Here is a 16249-nt window from a genome sequence, read left to right on the forward strand (position 1 = left end):
AGCAAGCATATTTTAATTTCATGGCTGCAGTCACCATCTACAGTGATTTTGGAGCCTCACACATGTGCATCCAATGGATATAAACAAATAGGTCTCCAAGCTTTAGCTGCAAGGGAGTCTAGGAAGGAACATCAAAAGAAGTTGAAATGAATGTCTAAATGAATTATAATAAATGTCTGCAGTGATGACCACTGTTTGCAATAGTGAAAACATGGAGAAAAAACTAAATGTGCAACAATAGGGGTTTGATATAGTGGGCTTCATCTATTTTATGAAATTCTGTTGTAGAAATACCTCTTGTGACCTGAAACATGTCAGACATACAGTGAAAAAAGGCAGGTGTCAGAGTAGTACTTATCAGCACCTGTCACGACTTTAGGAACCACATATGTTTTGTCCTCCTGTGTATCCCACTGGCTGGCACATGTTGGCACAAAGTAGGTACTCAATAAACATTTGTTGGACCATGAAAAGTAATTCCATTTTTAGAAGTTAAATCCAAAATAAGAAGTTAAATGCACACTTATATACATTTATATACATGTAGGTAAAGAATCTGCCTAAAATACAGGAGACTCAGTTTCTATATCTGGTTCAGGAAGATCCCCTGTGAGGAGGGAAAGGCAACCCATTGCAGTATTCTTGCCTGAGAAATTCCATGGACAGAAGAGCCTGGTGGGCTACAGTTCATGCAGTCACAAAGAGTCAGACACGACTGAGTGACTGAGCACACACATATATACACATATACTTAAATATGGTATAACCAGCCTGAAAGAAATACAGCAAAATGTTAATAATTCTCTCCAGAGATAATATTTGAAATGACTTTTACTTTCCTCTTTTGGCTTTTCTGTATTTTATAAATTTTGGAGAGTGAACATGCTTTAATATCAATTAAGGGGGAAAAAATCACAGATGTTCTGCTAAAGCCACAGAAAAGAAATATGCCTGCCTCATTTCTCTGTCTCCCACAGGGTCTGACACAGAGGTGGACCCAAATCTACATGTGGTGACCAAGTGACTGTACCTCTATTTTCTGCCTGAGTGGTTTCTGGATCTTTCTCAAGCAGCTGGAAGGTAGAATTGAGCTTTTAGGATAATCCTGACTCTAACATAGTATACTTCTTCCAGCTAAAACTGGCAGAGTTCCAAAGCCATGTGCCCATCTCCCCAAGAGCCAGTCCTGAGTTTTGCAGAGGCTGCGTCAGAGTGAGGTCATGTTCAAGGGTCTTTAAGGGACTCAATCAATGACTCAGTGCTGCCCCTCCCATGCACCCGGCAGGTCCTGGAGCCATTAATGCTTTGGCTTGCCAAGTCAGCAAGCAGACCTGACATCCCTGCTACCAGCTGGGCTCAGCCAGGTAAGGTCTCGGGAACTAGAAGAGGGGTCTCTGTACTTCTCCAGGGCTGTCCCTCGATATTATGAGAAGTCCGTCAGTGGATGGTTTTCACTACTTTCACTTACACAGCTGTTGAGGTCTTAGTTCACATTAAGAGGAGCACAAGAAAGTGAATGTACTAGTGCCTCTGAACTGTATGGTTAAATATGGTTAGAATAGTATGTTTTATGTTATGTAACTTACATCACAATAAAGACAAAATTAGGGCTTCCCTGGTGGTCCGGTGGTTAAGAATCCTTCTTAACAATTGCAATGCAGGGGACACCGATTTGATCCCTGGTCCAGGAAGATCCCACGTGCCGTGAAGCAATTAAGCCCATGCCCCACAACTACTAAGCCTATGTTCTAGAGCCTGTGCTCTGCAACAGGAGAGAACACCACAATGAGAAGCTCTCACACCACAACTAAAGAGTAGCCCCTGCTCGCCACAACTGGAGAAAGCCCTTGCGCAGCAACAAAGACCCAGTGCAGCCAAAAACACATAAATAAATAATTTTTTCATTAAAAAAAAAAAGAAGAAGAAGTATAGGGACCTGAATGAGAAAAGTGAGAATCCAGTTAGCTCTGTATCTCAGAGTCACATTTGGACTAATCATGTAAATTATTTTAAAAAGTTGTTTTTCCAAACTTTCCCTAGTTTTTCCAACTAACAGCAACCTTCTGCCTCACACTTTTTGCCATGGTCAGGAAACCTGGTCATGACTGGCCTCCTTCCTCCTTAGGAAGTGAGGGCTGGAGGAGGTCCCAGAATGTTTGATAGTCAGCACCAGCCATCACTTCATTTATTTTTTTAGATTAATTTTTGTTGGAGTATAGTTGATTTACAATGTTATGTTAGTTTCTGCTGTATAGCAAAGGCTCCTCCGTTCATGGGATTTTCCAGGCAAGAGTACTGGAGTGGGGTGCCATTGCCTTCTCCAATCAGCTATAGAAATACATAAATCCTCTCTTTTTAAGACTCTTTTCCCATATAGGTCATTAGAGAGTACTGAGTAGGTTCCCTGTGCCACACAGTAGGTTCGTATTAGTTATCTATTTTATATATAATCATGTATGTATGCCAATCCCAGTCTCCCAGTTTATTACCCGCCCCCCCCCCCCACCATTCTCCATTGGTAACCATAAATTTGTTTTCTACATCTAAAAATATGGAACGCTTCACAAATTTGTGCTGCATCCTTGCTCAGGAGCCATGATAATCTCCTCTATATCATTTTAATTTTAATATATGTGCTGCACCATCTCTTCATTTATCATACCCATTAACCAGATGAAAAAACTGAAGCTCCCAAGGGGAAGGGACATGGTTAGGATCACACATCTGAGAAGGAACTTGTAAGAAGGGGGCTCCCATATGCACCATTGTCTTTGGAGACTATGAAGGGCAGGACCAAAGAAGAGAAATGGAGAGAGAGATGTCACAGAAGGATGGGACCTCATCCTATTGGGAACAGCTTACCTCACAGGCCATGCAAGCATACCCAATGTCCCAGTCTCAGAATCAGCTCACCTACAGAGACAAGGTGGGAGAAAATGCTTCTCCTGGCCAACTGTGGGCAACACATTTTGACCTCAATTTGTTAATCTTTAAAATAAGGTCCAGAGATCATGACAATCACTTAGTTTAAGCTCTAAAATTCCATGGTTAATGATTAGATCATTATCTTTCCCCAACTCAGCCCTAATCACACCACTCCACTGTTTAAAAGCTTTCCCATGACTCCCTATGGGCTAAGCTGAGCCTGGAATTGAAGGCTGGCTGTGGTTTGGGGCCCACCATGCTTTCCAGCCTTAACATTCCCTCCAAACATCCCTAAACTCCACTCACATTATTTGACATTCCATTCCCATGAATTCTCCACAGTCTTTCTCACCCCTATGATTTTGCCCCTATATGCACCGATAGGTTCCTTTTGCAGCAAATGCTCTTCTTCATGGTATCTGCCGACAACCTCCTACTCATACTGCAAAACCCAGATTGTGTTACCTCTTTCATGAAGCCTGCCCTGATCTACCACATGGGGAGAGTCTCTCTCCCAGCTGGGTTCCCTCAGGCCCCAAGCTTTCCTCCACCGCAATCCTGAACACAGTATATGGGAAGTAATATTTACATAGTGAGTGTCTTGTAGCCTATTTCTCCCACTCACTTGAGAATTCTTTAATGGCAGGAACTGTGTCTTATTCATGATTCACCACATAGTAGGTACTCAATAAATATTCAATAAATAAATTATCCAATAGGTAATCTCTTTAAAAAAAAAAAAAACCACAGCTTTATCTTGAATGCTTTATGGGTCTCAAAACAACATGAACCCTCTCTTGACCTCAGGATCCCTAATTATATAATGACAAGGCTAAACTGGTTTGTTTCTCAGGACATGACCTCTCTCTCCCCACAAGCTGTGAAGAATCAGCGTCCCCAGTGACGCTGTCCATCTCTTAAGAACTAAGGAGGAAATTGAGACAGAAGAGAGTTAAGTAATCTCCAAGTTTTTGCAGCAACCAATGTGTAGGAGCCAAATCTTTACCCCTTCCTTCATTGAGTTTCCTACAAGCCCACCATTCAGATGTAGCAAAGCCTTCTCAGGCACCCACATTGTGCCCAGGTCTCCACACCAGGGAAGAGCATGTCAGGCAGAGGGAATAGCCAGTGCAAAAACTCTTAGCTGGGAGCATGCCTGGTGAGCTAAAGGGGTGGTGGGGAGGCCAGCATGGTGAGAGCCGAGTGAGCAGGAAGGGAACAGGGTGGGGGATGGAAAGCACAGGTCCACAAACAGAGTGAGCACTGAGCGAATGATGGCCACACATATGCTGACGTATCAGTAGCAGCCATCATCAGCACATGCGGCCCTGGAAGTAAGATGGGAAGGACAAGCACAAAGAATAGAAGACAAAGGCACGGAGGTGCAAACAGGGCCCCACCACCTCCTCCCTAGCCTGGGCTTCCATCCTCTCCCACCCGGACTCTGACACCAGCCTCTTCTTTGAGCTCCCCACATGAGAACTGGCCCTTTGACAGGGGAAAGGTATTTTGCAAAAAGCATGGGTTTTAGAGCTGGGCAGACCTGGTCCTGGGCAAATGCATCAGTTTCGCCCTCCCCAGTAAAAGGCGGAGGGGAGCTGTGTGGCTCTGAAAGGCTTTAATAAAAGGTGGCTTTAATGGGAGGTGGCTGAGCTGGTGTTTGCTGCTCCCTGTGAACCTGGGAGGGAGGGCTGATGAAGGTCAAAGTCCTGCTGACCTCTGCCTCCTCAGGGCACCACAACAGATTCTCTGCCCAAACTCCAGCAAAGCAGTCCCAGTGGGTCTGAGCTGCTGGTCTAGAAAGATGCACCTTTTCTAGGCCTGCTGGATGGCAGCTGAGAAGGGGCGCCACGTGGAGGTGGTCCACTGTGTTCAGCTGGAGGGATGCGTCAGAAGATGGAGCTGGGATCCACAGGGAAGGGGCAGACCAAGTGTGAAGCCACCCACCAGCCCCAGGGTCCACCCCAGCTCTGGAATGTCCACCCAGTGACCGTGGGTGCTCAGTGAACCTTGTTGCCCTCTCACAACCTCACTCTTCTCATCTGGCAATTGGGGGATGGAGCCATTCATCATGCAGATAGAGAATTATGGAAGAGAAGGACAACTTAGGGTCTTTGTAGGGCAGATGGGGCTGCAAACAAACCAATGAAGAGCAAGTACATGCAGAAGGCTCCTCCCTACAGGGCCAGCACACAGTGGATGCACAAGATGCTAGCATCCCCCTCTCACCCACACCCCAGAGCTGACCTATGGGAACAGATGGCACTTGAAGGCCCTAAAAATAATGAGTCATTAAAACAGCCAAGGCTTGTGTGGCTCCCACTGTGCCCTATGCTGTCCCATGCAATAGCGCATTTATTCTCAAGTCTGGGAGACTGGAACTCTCATTCTCTCATTATTTGGGTGAGAAAATTGAGGTGAAGTTACATGTAACATGAAGTTACATGCATGACCTGTGTGCGGGCCTGTGCTTTCCATCCACCACTTTCGTTCCCTTCCTGCTCACTCCGCTCCCACTACGCTGGCCTCCCTGCCACCCCTTTAGCTCACCAGGCATGCTCCCAGCTAACAGCATGTGGCTGTTGTACCTGGAAGGCCTCCATCTCTCTGCCTCTGGGTTTCCGGAGAGGCCTGGGTACCACCCAGGGAGGATGAGGATCTGAGAAGAAGGCGGGTTGAGGCATCAACCTCTTCCCTCTTCTCACCTCTCCATCCCCCAGCAAGGCCAAAAGCCCAACTGCCACTTGGGAAAGGACAGGGTTAATCTAATTTGAGCCTCCAGACCGTGTTCAAGGTGATTCGTTTTATTCTTAAAAAAAAAAAAAAAAAACCGTCAACCTGTCAGGTCTTGTTTAGAAACCTGAACATTCTGAAAATATTGACAAAGAGAGGGGGCTGCACCCAGGAGAAGATTCTCAGCGAGAGGGGTGATGTTAATCCAATGTGACAGGGGTATTTTTTTTCTCAGGCCAGGAAAGCAGAGAGTGCAAATTGCTCTGCTGGGGGTCAGCCAGGCAGGGTGCAAGCTCAGGAAGCCATCTGTGGGGGGTGATGTGTGTGTGGCGGGTGTGCTGGGCTCCCCTCCCCCACCAGCTCCATTTCCCAGGAATGGTTTATCAGACAGCTCTATCTTATTAATAGTCATAGTGTGTTGAAACCAGTGAATCTGGAGCATCAGAAATTCATTGTTGGTCCAATCTTGTCATTTCTCCAGTGGACAAACTGAGGTCGGAGTAAAGGGGTGAAGCATTTATTCTACCGACTGTCAGCCAATCAATATGAGTTAGAACCCTCATTATGAAGCTGTTCTCCCACCAAGGTGACCAGGGATTTAGAAAGGCAGCTATGACTCCCTTTAGGACTTTGATTTGGATTCAAATCCTTGCTCTGTGGTTCAACGCAGGTTATTTAGGCTCTCTGAGCCTCGATTTCCCCAGTAAAATGAGGACAATAATCCCTAAATCCCTTAGAGTCGTTTGGAGAATTTAATAAGATAAATGTCCGTTTCAGTCTTTGGTTATATGAATAGACACAGACTCAGGGGAGCTTAACAGTTTACAAAAAAAAAAAAAAATCAATTGGAAGGACATGGGGATGGCTTACAGGTATTTACACAAAAGAAGTGAAAATATATGTCCACACAAAGAACTGTAGCTCTGTATTTATAGCAGCTCTATCCATAATCACCCAGAGCAACTCAAATGTCCTTCAACTGGTTAACGCAGAAATAAACTGTGATGTGTTCATTCAATGGAATACTTACTACTCAGCAACACAAAGGGAGGAACTGCGGGCACTTGCAACAATTGGATGAATCTCAAATGCACTGTGTTAAATGAGAGAAACCAGACTCAAAAGGGTATCTATTGTCTGATTTCACTTACATGACATCCAGAAAAGACAAAAAATAGGAACAGTAATCAGTTAGCGGCTGCCAGGCACAGAGGAAGTGGGGAGAGAATTGCCAGGAAAAGGGCAGGAGGGAAATTTGGAGGCTGTTGGAGACGCTCTAAGTCACAATTGTGATGTAGTAACAGGACAGTACATGATTGTCAGCTCATTGAACTGTGTACGCAAAAAGGCGAAATGGAATGCGCGTATAAATTGCAACTCAATAAATCTGACTTTTAAAAGTCAAACAAAAGCTAAAAAGCTGAGCTTCAGAAAAGACAAAACGTGAAGTAGTTTTAGGAACGAACCAGCGAATTTTACCATCATTTAGAACTTGTATCAGAGTTGGAAGATGCCAAGTCCCAGAAGAGCTTCTGATTGGCTGAGTTTGGGTCCCAGGCCTGCACTTAACTAGAGTTGGGCCGGGCCATTTGATTGACAGCCCCATCAAGCCCACAGAAAAGGGCAGTTTTCCCAGAAGCAAACAAGCTGTATCTACCAAGAGGGCTCCAACTGCAGAGGCCTATAGCCTAGGGGTTTATTATCCTAGACACTGAGCTCTGTCTTTGTAGGAACGTGGCCAAAGCTTCCATCTTCTGTGACGATGGGACATGGTGCTGGCAGACTACCCTCAGATATGAAAGTTGGGTTTCAGACTGACTGGGTCAAGCTGAGGGCTGCTTCAGACCTACAAGCACTGGGTTCAGACAATCACTTGAGTGGCTCATCAAGCAGGCGGGAGAAACAAGTGGTTTGTTAAAGCCACACAAGTGTTCAATAAAGCCGGACAAGCTCAGCCTCTGCCCTAGAGAGTCATTTATTTCCATGAAAGAAAGTGTGTTTGACCAAATCGGGTGTGTCAGGCAGACACAACCAATGACTCAGTCTAAGTAGGGGAGAAGCAGGGTAATGCTACAGAATGCAGTGGTTCATCTCCCAGGCCTCTGCAGCCGCAAATGGCCATGGTGGCTTAGCCAGGCTCCCACACCAAGGCTGAACTCCCCTGGCATGAAGTTCCAGCCATATGGATTCCAAGTATGCACTTTGGAGCACTTGCTCTGCCCCTTCTGAGTTAGGTGGCCTTGGGCAAGTCACTTTACCTCTCTGACCCTCCTTTTAACACAGGAAAGGATTTTTCAAGCACTTTCTTAGATTTCACTGGGATTATGTGCTCCAGAAACATTTAAAGACATAAACAGGATTGGGAAGTAAACAGAAACTCAGTGTACCCTTTTCAAAATTCCAAATTTCAGATGTGGGAACGTTTGCGTATTTCGTCTTTACTCATGTGCTGTGGTCATGGGTTTGGTTTTGTAAGATTGTGCCAATATTGACAAAAGTTGTTGTTGTTTTTTTTTAATGGACTGATTGTGGATTATTTTTTTGGCAAATTTCTTTTCTTTTTTCCCCCTCAGTCTGTATTTCTTTCTACCTATTAGAATTTCTTTTGGAGTATTTCCATTTTTATAAAAACTCAATTCTAAATGTAAACAGGTTATTCTTTTCCTCTTGAAAAGTTAAGCTTTAATTACCAAAGTGATACATAAAAATACTTCTCCACTTAAAAATTTTATCACCTTCCAGGGGATACTGAAATTACCTTTAATCACCACTTGGTGTTTAGTCACTAAGTCGTATTTGATTCTTTTGTGAATCAATTAGATTCACCAGGCTCTTCTTTCTGCACATGGGATTTTCCAGGCGAGAATACCAGAGTGGATTGCCATTTCCTTATCCAGGAGATCTTCCTGACTCAGGGATCAAACCCTTATCTCCTGCACTGCAGGCAGATTCTTTGCCACTGAGCCACCTGGGAAGCCTTTAATCACCGCTACCGCCCCCTAATTATGGTCTTAATACTCCTCCCATCACCGTCAGCAATTTGGAGAGAAATTTTCCAAACCTTCTTCTGTGTACTTCTGTTTACATATTTTACATATGTTTACTTATTATTTTCATAGGAAATGAATAGTCTTATGGAATCACATCCTAGTTAATGTCCTGCAATTTGCTTTCTTTGCTCAACGATGTGACTTGGAATTACTTTCATGTCCATACACAGAGGACTACCTCTTCTGGTTTTTAATTGTTGTATAATATTCCTCAGTTCAGTTCAGTCACTCAGTCGTGTCCGACTCTTTGCGACCCCATGAATCGCAGCACGCCAGGCCTCCCTGTCCATCACCAACTCCCAGAGTTCACTCAGACTCATGTCCATCGAGTCAGTGATGCCATCCAGCCATCTCATCCTCTGTCGTCCCCTTCTCCTCCTGCCCCCAATCCCTCCCAGCATCAGAGTCTTTTCCAATGAGTCAACTCTTTGCATGAGGTGGCCAAAGTACTGGAGTTTCAGCTTTAGCATCATTCCTTCCAAAGAAATCCCAGGGCTGATCTCCTTTAGAATGGACTGGTTGGATGTCCTTGCAGTCCAAGGGACTCTCAAGAGTATTCTCCAACACCATAGTTCGAAAGCATCAATTCTTCGGCGCTCAGCTTTCTTCACAGTCCAACTCTCATATCCATATATGACCACAGGAAAAACCGTAGCCTTGACTAGATGGACCTTCCTAAGCATGGCTTGTTTATCCATCCCTTTTTGCTGGGCACTTAGGTTGTGGCTGGTTTCACCATAACGAATAATGCTATAACGACCCTCCCTGTACAGGCCCTTTGGGCACAAGTGCAAGTATTTCTGTTAGGTTTAATTCGAAAATGGGACAATATTTGCAAAGGCTTCCAGAGTTTTATTCTTTCTTTATGTTTTTTTTAAAATCCACTGCCATTTTATTTATTTATTTGGCTGCACTGGATCATAATTGCAGCATGTGAGATCTAGTTCCCCAACCAGGGATCAAACCCGGGGCCCCCCCACATTGGGAATGTGGAGTCTTAGCCACTAGACCACCAGGGAAGTCACTCTACTGCCATATTAAAAAGCCATGTTGTTGAGACATAATTTACTCCCCAGAAAATTCTTCCATTTATAATGTTCAATTCACTGGTTTTTAGTATAGTCACATATTTGTGCAACCATCACCACAATCTAATTCTAGAACATTTCCTTCACTCCCCCCCCCAAAGAAACCCTGTACCCATTATTATCCACTCTTTCATTCCCCACTCCTCCCTTCAGTCCCTGACAACTACGCTCCCACTTTCCCTTTCTATGGACTTGTCTGTCCTGTCCATCTCCTATAAATGGAATCATACTCTATGTAGACATCTGTGATTGACTTCTTTTCCCTGAGTGTGATGGTTTGGAAGTTCACCCATGTTGTAGACACATCACTACTTCATTTTCTTAACTGTCAAATAATCAGTCATCCATTTCTGAGTGTTTATTCTCTACCAGACATGGTATTAGTCCTCACAGAAAGCCTGAGAAGAAGTAAGCATGATTATTATCATACCCATTTTTACAGATGAGGAAACTAGGGCTTGGAAGTGCTATGACTTAGCCAAGATCACAGAGGAAAGTATTGGTTTGCCCAAAAATTTCTTTGAGTTTTCCTATAACATCTTATAGAAAACCTGAACGATTTTTTTTTTTTTTGCCAACCCAATAACTGGCAGAGCTGGCTGTGAACCCAGGTCTGTGGAGCTCCCACATACATCTGTGTCCTTCTAGCTGAACGTCAGTGCTGTGAAAAGAAGCAGGGAGGGAGTGAAAAGTGTCTCAAGGGCTCCATGGGCAGATCATAAAGTCCCTTTTACTCATAGGCTGCCTGCCTCTGGGTCACTGTCATGACCAATGATGACGGCCCCATGAGGCTGGACTATTAACCCAGTTCCAAATGCCCCCAGACCTTACCAACGTCAGAGCTCTCTCGTCTACTTGTGCAGCTTTTCTGACGTCTCCCTCTCTCTCAGCACTTCCCACCTCTAGTGTTTCTTCTCCCCAGTCCTAATGTCTCAGTGTCTAACCTTTAGGGGCTGTTGCACATAAGGGTGTTACATCTTTATTAGGACTGTATGTCAACTAAGTGATCACTGGTTGTGAGTAAGGGTCTGAGATGGATTTTCCCACGGGTAAGGCAAGTCTTGCTGCCTGAAATGAACAGGGCTCGACTCTCCAAAAATCCTAAAACCCTCCATTCCCTGGGGTGTCTGGAGAGTTAAGAACTGCAACCACACAATGGTGACAATAATAGGATCGGCTTACTCTCCTTGGGAGGGGCTGTCACTACTTTGGGCCTTCTCCTCGGAGTCCAGTGGGCTGTGGCGGGGGAGGGGAGGGGTTGTCCCATTTTATAGGAGATTAAGACTTGAGGTCGCACAGCCAATAAAGGGAGGGAGAGAGGGCTGGAGCCTGGCACTCTTGGACCCTGTGTCAGCCCCTGCCACACCAACTCACCCTGATTCCATCACGCAAGTCTCAAGTTTCACCCCATTCTCAGTTTCAACTGATGTCCAATTGCCAAGTTAAATAAAAGCAACTTTCTGCCTTTCCAAAATTGAAAGGAGAGGTACAGGCCAAGACTTATTGTTCTATAGGGTTTGGAGGCCCTACCTTGACTCTGCCCTAACTTGCTGTGTGATCTTCAGAAAGTTATCTGCACTCTCTGAGGCTCAGCAGTGGGTCTGTCTGCTCCTAGGATCGTAGGAGATATGATTGGAAAGTAAGTTGGGCCCTGACCTCTTGTCTCTGGTGGAGGCAACAAGAACTGAAAGATGCCCCAGAATCATGTCCTTGCCCCAGGCAACCAGCACCACAGGTCCTGCCAACCAAGGCTCTAAGCTAACTGTCAGAGCCTGCCCCAGCGCCCCTCTGCTCCCCCTTCTCTCTGTCTTTCTCTGAGGCAGCTCATTTGTTCATTCAACAAACATCTATTGAGCAGCCACCAGGAGTCTGGTGGGCGGTGGGAGACAGACACACACACATGAATCCTTATACAAGGCATATACTAGCTGTGCCCTGTGGGTGCTGGGCATGAAGGAAGGAAAGCCTGCTCGGGAGCATGGAAAGCCTGGTGAAGCTGATAGGTGAAGAGGGATGGCATCTCAGATGGCACAACTTGCGTCCCGGCCTGGAGGTAGATAACTGCAGGATACATTTGGAGGGGTTCTGGTGGGGCTGGAGGGTGCAAATGTGGGAGACGCAACTGGAGGCTAAGAAGGGCCAGACCTACAGGGCCTCGACTTTTCAGCAGGAGTGGGGCAAGCTCAGATCACTTCTTGGAAGGCTCCCCGTGGCTCCACACCTCCTCCCATCCTCCCATCAGCCCCCTGAGGTCTTGGTGGTAATTCCTGCTTTCACAGAAACTGCAGTTTCAGAGAAATGAACTAAAGGGTCCATGGTCTCCAGAGCTTAAGAGGCAGAGTTGGGGCCAAGGCCCTATGCTGGGGGCCAGGGACCGTGGGGAGTGGGGGACACATTGTAAGGGTGGAGCTGAGGACCATGGCCAGGTCGGCTTTTCCATCTGCAAAATGGACACATTGGGAGGGCCCTCCCCAGTCAGGTGTCCTGCTCTCTGCTCCCCATGGCCTGGGACACCCAGGTTCTGCCTTAGAGAGGCCACCCACCTACTCCCTCTCAAAGGGCTGAAAAGGTCATGCCTGCCCCCTTGACATTTTCCCCAAGGCCCCTGTCCTGATGTCCCTACCTCAGCCCCTCCCAGCTCAGGGGAGTCTGGCCCTGCCTGCTCTGGGCTTTAAGCTAGACGCTGCTCATCCGTCATTAGTCACCAGCTGGTAGAAAAGCTGAGACTATGTCCTATGGTGGTCCCACCCACTACTCCCCAGCCCTCCCTCCACTCCCAACTCAGCCAGCCAAGAGGATCTCTGGTCTAGGGGTCCCTGGTCCTTAGGGAAGAGCTGAGTTCAGCCAGGGCTTGGGAGCCTGACAGGCAATTTCCCCAACCTCTCTGAACCTTAATTTCTTCCCTTCTTTCCTTCTTCCTTTTACTCTGATTCATCCTCACACCACCCATCCCCATTGCCACCCTATGCCATAGACATTTATTGAACGTCTACAATACACCAGACTCCATGGGTCACAGTCACGGACCACAGCCCTTAGAGGTCTCACTTGCCAAGAGCTTTAAGACTAAACATGACCCAGGCCCCTGAGGCCCCACTCCTAGGTGGGTGGGAATGGAGGGTGGAGGGGTGGGATAGGACTGACCTCTGAACCCTGGAAAAGCCAGTAGAGGCTTTTGAACCAAGCCCAGGTTTCACGTCCCCACTTACTGACTGTGATCTCAAGCAAGTCACTTCATCTTTCTGAGCCCCCGTTTTCTCATTTAATAAAGGACAAAAATCATATTGTGAGTTTTAAATGAGACATCTGGCTGGTAATGGGTTATTTTGAAGTTCTAAAAATTCACCTTTGTCTCCACCTCGAGACCTGGAAATCCTTACGGAATGAAGGACTGATCCCTCGAAAGGGGGAGTTCAGGCCTCAGTCAGTGACCCTGGGAACTGGGAGTTCTTCTAAGTAACCCTCACCAAATAGTCTACGTTGTTTGCAACCTGCTTCACCTACACACGTCAGAATCTCCTTTTGTGGGGAAAGGGGGATCCTCTCTATTTTCTTTTTGGCTGCACTGGGTCCTCGTTGCGCACGGGCTTTCTCTAGTTAAGGGGAGCAGAGGCTATGGCTTCTCTCGTTGCAGAGCATGGACTCTGTGTGTGGGCTCAGTAGTTGCAGTGCCCAGGCTTAGTTGTTCCTCAACATGTGGGATCGTCCCAGATCAGGGAAGATAAAACCCCTGTCCCCTGCACTGGCAGGCGGATTCTTAACCACTGGACCAAGCAGGGAAGTCCTGGAGTCCTGACTCTTGATGACATCATAAAAATTTTTTAGGTGATATTGAGCACTTACTATGTGCCCCCCGTTGCACAGATGCTATCTTTAATTCCCAAGAATGGTGACTCTTATTATACCCATTTCAGAGATGAGGAAATTGAGGCTTAGAGATAATTTCTAGTAATTTACCCAGGATCATACAGTCAAGATGACCTCAACTGTGCCCTGCCCTGCACTTCCCCTGCAAGGGATGATGAAAGACCCCTTCCTGCTCTGTCTGGGACCTTGAGCCCATAACTATGCCCCCTGGACCTCAGTTTCCCCCTCAGTAAAATGCTTTTGAATTTTTGACTTGCCCAATGAGATAAGACAAGGCAACATTTCCCAGGCCTCCTGAACAGATGCGAAAATGGGGTCCCAGAGTGAGGCAAAGGCCCCCTGGTCAATAAGCCTGGAATTCAGGTTTTTGGGCCCAGCCTGGGTTCTAGTCTTTATTTACCACTTCTTGGAAGTCAGTTCTGGGATTGCTCAAGGCCCTGCATCACGTAGGTGGTCACAGTTCTACAGAATCGGGCAGAGGAAGGAAGAGGAGGTGCCTGTCTGGGTCAGGAACAGATATGGGCCTGTGCCAAGCCCCAAGCCAGGCCCCAGGAACAACCTGATGGGCATTCTAATAAGATTCCAGTCCATTCCTTCCCTCCAGGGAGCTCCTAGGTAGGGACAATAAAGAAAGATGAGTACCACGTGGAGAAGAACATGTCATTTTCAAATGGAAAAGAATGAACAAAGGCAAAATTCATCCATTTCTTTGGGGCAAGGCTGGCTGTTATAGAAACATTTAACCTACAGCCTTCCTTCTGCAGAGCCTGACTGTCCCCAGGCCTCCTGTCTCTCTTTGGGGTCCCTGTCCCTCAGGGCCAGGTTTCTGGGACACATGGCATTTTTGCTCCAAAACTCAGACATTCCATTTATCTAGTGCTCACCAGGTACTAGTTGCCCAACCTTAGTCATTTTGGTTGAATCTTACGCCAGGCCTGAGAGGGAGGAATTCTCGCCCCCATTTTGCAAAGGAGGAAACCTAAAATACCTGGAGACCTAAAACGCCTGCCCGTGGCTCCATAGTGGGATCTCAGACCCTGGCTTCTTGACTGATAGTCACTTGCCCCTTTTCCTCCTCGGAGCTCTCGTCAGCTGCAGGGGACACTTTCTACAACAACCTATCAATTCAGTTCAGTTGCTCAGTCATGTCCGACTCTGTGACCCCATGAATCGCAGCACGCCAGGCCTCCCTGTCCATCACCAACTCCCGGAGTTCACTCAGACTCACGTCCATCGAGTCAGTGATGCCATCCAGCCATCTCATCCTCTGTTGTCCCCTTCTCCTCCTGCCCCCAATCCCTCCCAGCATCAGAGTCTTTTCCAATGAGAACTCTTTGCATGAGGTGGCCAAAGTACTGGAGTTTCAGCTTTAGCATCATTCCTTCCAAAGAAATCCCAGGGCTGATCTCCTTCAGAATGGACTGTTTGGATCTCCTTGTAGTCCAAGGGACTCTCAAGAGTCTTCTCCAACACCACAGTTCAAAAGCATCAATTCTTCAGCGCTCAGCCTTCTTCACAGTCCAACTCTCACATCCATACATGACCACAGGAAAAACCATAGCCTTGACTAGATGGACCTTGGTTGGCAAAGTAATGTCTCTGCTTTTGAATATGCTATCTAGGTTGGACATAACTTTCCTTCCAAGGAGTAAGCGTCTTTTAATTTCATGGCTGCAGTCACCATCTGCAGTGATTTTGGAGCCCCAAAAAATAAAGTCTGACACTGTTTCCCCATCCATTTCCCATGAAGTGATGGAACCGGATGCCATGATCTTCGTTTTCTGAATGTTGAGCTTTAAGCCAACTTTTTTCACTCTCCACTTTCACTTTCATCAAGAGGCTTTTTAGTTCCTCTTCACTTTCTGCCATAAGGGTGGTGTCATCTGCATATCTGAGGTTATTGATATTTCTGCCGAAAATCTTGATTCCAGCTTGTGTTTCTTCCAGTCCAGCATTTCTGGGGCAATTACAAGGTTCACCTGTGGGACTGTTTTATGGGTCAGCAGGGCCCCAAATCGTTGTGTTTTGTTCACTAAGATCCCAGGCAGGGTCCATTTGACTCAGGGACAAACATCTACTGAAACAACACAGGTTTATTCCCTGCACTGTGTCACACAGGAACGGAAACTGGGGCCAATTTTGTAAGCCCCAATCCATCAATAGATATGGAACTTTCAGGAAGTTCCATTCAGGAAGAAGGGTTGGGGGAGGCTCACAGGCCCCTGTCTCCCCAGAGACCCTTCCTGCTCAGGACTCATGGTGGATAAGAAGCACAGAAGGCTGGAGGATCAGAGGGAGAAGACTGGGTGATGCCTCCTGCCCCCAGATGCTAGGGGTGAGAAGGCAGAGGTTGAGTCCCTGGGAGACTGGCTTTGTCTCCTTGTGGCACAGGGTGGGTCTGCAAGGAGCATCATCAGTGGAAGTGAGAGGGGGAGGGGTAAGTGGATGATGGATGGATCGATGGACAGATGAGTGGATAGATGAGTGATTAGATGGTTGGGACAGAGGAACAGCTAGAGGGATGTCTGGGTTTTGCTACAGAGACAGTGTGGTATGTCTGTCTTTGCGGGTGTGTCTGCATGTCTG

General features: G+C 46.7%; 1 pseudogene; it reads right to left on the minus strand.

The window, feature by feature from the left end:
- Nucleotides 1–2545: 2545 nt before the first annotated feature.
- Nucleotides 2546–2642, minus strand: LOC147360268 (U6 spliceosomal RNA; annotated as a pseudogene).
- Between the last annotated feature and the right edge of the window lie 13607 nt (nucleotides 2643–16249).

This window comes from Bos grunniens, chromosome 13, assembly GCF_055505025.1.
Source record: "Bos grunniens cultivar Pamir isolate PY7600 chromosome 13, Bosgru_T2T1.0, whole genome shotgun sequence".
In the NCBI taxonomy this organism is placed as follows: domain Eukaryota; kingdom Metazoa; phylum Chordata; class Mammalia; order Artiodactyla; family Bovidae; genus Bos; species Bos grunniens.